Source organism: Trematomus bernacchii, unplaced genomic scaffold (assembly GCF_902827165.1).
Source record: "Trematomus bernacchii unplaced genomic scaffold, fTreBer1.1, whole genome shotgun sequence".
Lineage (NCBI taxonomy): Eukaryota > Metazoa > Chordata > Actinopteri > Perciformes > Nototheniidae > Trematomus > Trematomus bernacchii.
This window is the reverse complement of record NW_022987950.1, coordinates 1,750,066-1,753,940: the sequence shown is the minus strand read 5'-3', so window position 1 is coordinate 1,753,940 and position 3,875 is coordinate 1,750,066. Positions and strand designations below refer to the sequence as shown.

Below are 3,875 nucleotides of genomic sequence, written 5' to 3'. Positions count from 1 at the left end.
AACCCAGAGTTTTCCCTGAAGTTAGCGCGCTAAGCAAAAATCCTGCTTCGTAGTACAGGCCTCTGTACTGTGAACTGCATGCACTTATCAAACATTTAATTAAAGCAGTGAAAGAAAATAGTGAGGGGGTCCAAAATCAGCCAACGTGCTTTGTTTTTAATGTTCATCACTATAATAATCAAAAAGAGAAATATGAACGTTAGTTTTTACTGAAATGATCAAATAAAGTCAACATTTCACAGTGTTTACAAACATTGACCATACCGTTCACCAGCCCCCACCCCCCTCTGATGCGGCTTTCACACCAGCTCTTTTCCCTTTCTAGCTCCGAGCTAGAGCTTTTCTGGTTCAGCTCCGGTTTCCCTTTTCTGCTCCCGCTCTGTTCACACCACTCAGAGCCGGGATGGTACTGCGTCATTGCTTCATCGTTTGCGTCATGACGTAACCGTTTACGTGCCTGCTTCATAAAAGCCAAACCGCGCGGAAATCCCTCACATCGACAACAACAACAATGGCCGATTGTATTGAAGCGCTGTTCGTTTTGGTTATGCTCTTACGAAACGGAATGGAAGGCATGGGACGACTTTACAAGGAACGACTTTACTTGGAACTTTACAAACATCACATGCGAAATTCAAGACTTCTTTGTGGTCTTCAGCATCTACTTCAACGACGATTCCGTAGGAAAAAGAAGGTAAATATACGTCCTATTCGATGGCGTTAGAGCTAGCTGTTGTTAGCCTCTGCATGCGCCAAAATACCCAGCTTTGCAGCATTAATTACTATGTTATAACATTAAAACGGATTCTCAATGTTATTTCCACAGATCATGTTGAAATGGCAGAGGTTGCGTGTTATTTGGACACAGCCCAGATCTTCCGATTGGTGGGACACCATTGCTTCAGACTTCTCCCCTCAGCAATTCATGCAGAATTTCCGCGTGTCCAGGGAGTCCTTTGACTACATCTGCAACCAGCTCAGCGGCGTTTTGGGGAGAAGAAACACAAATTACCGTCTGTGTATACCCAATAGAAAACAGGTTGCAATTGCCCTCTGGAAGCTGGCCACCGGCGGAGAATACAGGACCATCAGCCATCTTTTTGGGGTAGGCCTAAGCACCGTTTGCGTCTGAAGTTCTGCTTCCACTACATATCAAATTCCCTGATGTGGAGAAGTTGGTGGAAATGGCCACTTTTTTCAATAGACGTTGGAGAGCACCACAGTGTGTTGGTGCAATAGATGGAAGCCACATCCCTATTTTACCACCAGAAAATTATCCCAAGGACTATTATAACAGCAAAGGATGGCATTCTGTTGTTCTACAGGCTGTTGTTGATGGCAGGGGGATGTTCTGGGATGTGTGTGTTGGTGACCCAGGTAGTGTACACGATGCTAGAGTGCTAAAACAATCCAATCTTTGGGTGGCTATCAGTGATGGAGTGTTGCTAGGCCAAAACAAAATGGCCATCTCTGGCTGTGATGTGGGACATTACCTGATTGGTGACCCAGCCTATCCAATGCAAAGATGGCTAATGAAACCATTTTCGGACACCGGGAGACTGACCCCTGAACAGCACACCTACAATTACAGGCTGAGCAGTGCACGGTCAGTTGTTGAGATGGCTTTTGGAAGACTCAAAGGAAGATGGAGGTGCCTCCTAAAAAGGAACGACAGTGAGCTGGAGCTCACCAAAATAATGACAGTGACTTGCTGTGTACTACACAACATATGTGAGGAACATAGCGACAACTTCACTGAATATTGCCATGAACTTGTGTACAACCAACCCCCTTTACACCCCTTTCCAGAGAACGGTAGACAAGAAGGAGCTGACGTTAGATCCGCATAGATGGACTATTTCAACATGGGGGACCACTAATATTACTGCAGTTAAACCTGATCTATTTTGTATCATGCCTCTTGCAATAAAATCACTGGATCAGACTTGAATTGTGTTTTATTTTGTATACAAATCACAGAATGTAGATAAACAGGTATGAACAATATTCTTATAAAAATAGTGCATACCCAAAAGGTTTAGACCAGGGGTCTCCAACCTTTCTTCATCTGAGAGCTACATTTATTCACAGCACTCATCGGTTGAATTAAGCTACTTTTGTAAACGTGTGAAATTGCAATACCCAAAGCTTATCAAAAATCTTAACTTCACATCAAGGTCCAAGAAAACGACAATTTCCCACATATTATTATGGCCCACATACAGTTAAGTACATCACTGAAAATTCACATAAATGTCCAAGAGAAAAATAAAATGTTATAAGACATGACTTTTGACTTATGTTTATTTTACATACAAATCAAAGAATGTCTGTACAGACAAGTATGGACAATATTCGTACTGTATATAATATAATAAAGTGTATTTAAAAAAATAATGTATACAACAAAGTATTCACAAAAAAGTGTGGAGAACATACTGTATATACTATAATTAAGTGTATTTAAAAAAGAATGCATACAAAAAGGCATGAACAATTTAGATACAAAAATAAGGTCAGTGTTTGCTGTTGGTCTCCATCACCTTCACCATCCTGTCTAACAAGCCAAGCATGTGGCTGTTCTGCTCAGTCTTCTCGATTCTGTTGATTCTGTTCTGCTCTGTTCTGCTCGATTCTGCTCTGCTCTGTTATGTTGAAAACCCGTAGGAACTCAGCATTGGGCTCCTGCACCTCCTGAAGCATCGCCCGGCTGTGCTCCAGTAGCTCTTCGTCCCTGGCGTCACTCTTCTCCATAAACAAGACAAGGCCAGATGACGAATCCCGCTTCCTTTTAACTACAAAGGGAAAAATAATAATAATAATAAAGTCAACACCGTGTTCATGACATTCTATGAGGTGTAAATTATATACTGTGTAATGAAATGTTTTATTGTTATTTTGGCTGCAGTTGCATAACTTGAACAACTACTACAATGACAATGCCATGATAAATGGCAACAGGGAACAGTATTACCATTATGACCACTGTAAACCTTACCCTGTTTGTGTCGGCCCACTGGCTGGGTTAGGGTCACCAGAGATTCCTGGGAAGAGCTGCTTGTGGCAAGAGGAGACCCAAGCATGTGCACGGGCGAGCTACACGCCGACGGTAGTGGTGGTTCCGACACAGTACACTCCAAACGAGATATGCCTGTAAACACAATATAAACACAATGAACAAAAGTAGCCCTTCAACAAATCATACATCGTTAGTGAGAAGAAAGAAGATACATTGGAGGCGTTAGCTGTCTTTGCCATGGGGATACCTTTGTTTATTATTGTTAGCATTAGCATGCTAGCGCATGGGTGCCCACCCGGTAGCTGTAGTAGGTAAACTTTAGCTATTATTGCCAGGTCTGTCGATAGCTACATGGTTTAGTTTATGTTGTAAAACAAAAAGTCACAAATAACACAAATCAGTAATGCATAACACACCAGCATTAAATGAGCTCTGCATATTCAGCGGCTCGTCCTCCAACCCAATTGACGAGAGAGAAAGCGAATTCACCGTGGATCCCAAACCACTCGTCGGTCTGTCTCCGAGGACCGAGTCTAGCAAGTCAAAATGTGGACTTGTTTTCGGACGACCGCTGCCACTCCGTCCGAGGTCTTTCTTTTGGTCCCGATAATCCTTCTTTATTTTTTTCAATTTGTTGCCAATCTGTTCGATGCAACGGTCATAACCAGCAGTTGCCATCTCTCGCTGCAATTGTTGCAGAATAGCTTTGGACCGCATGCTCCCCTCCAGCATCCTCTGTACCTCTTCGGAAGACCAGATTGCCACTAGGTAGCTGGTCTCTTCAGTGGACCACTGCTGCTTATTAAGTTTGAGGTTTTCCATTGTGTACAAACTGGATAAAACGCAGGCAATTTGT

General features: G+C 42.8%; 1 long non-coding RNA gene across 1 annotated transcript; it reads right to left on the bottom strand.

The window, feature by feature from the left end:
* Positions 1–2,755: 2,755 nt before the first annotated feature.
* LOC117470860 lies at positions 2,756–3,448 on the bottom strand. The gene is made up of 3 exons (XR_004554742.1): positions 3,436–3,448; positions 2,999–3,151; positions 2,756–2,795 (listed from the first exon to the last, which is right to left on the bottom strand). It is a non-coding gene; the product is annotated as an uncharacterized LOC117470860 (long non-coding RNA).
* Between the last annotated feature and the right edge of the window lie 427 nt (positions 3,449–3,875).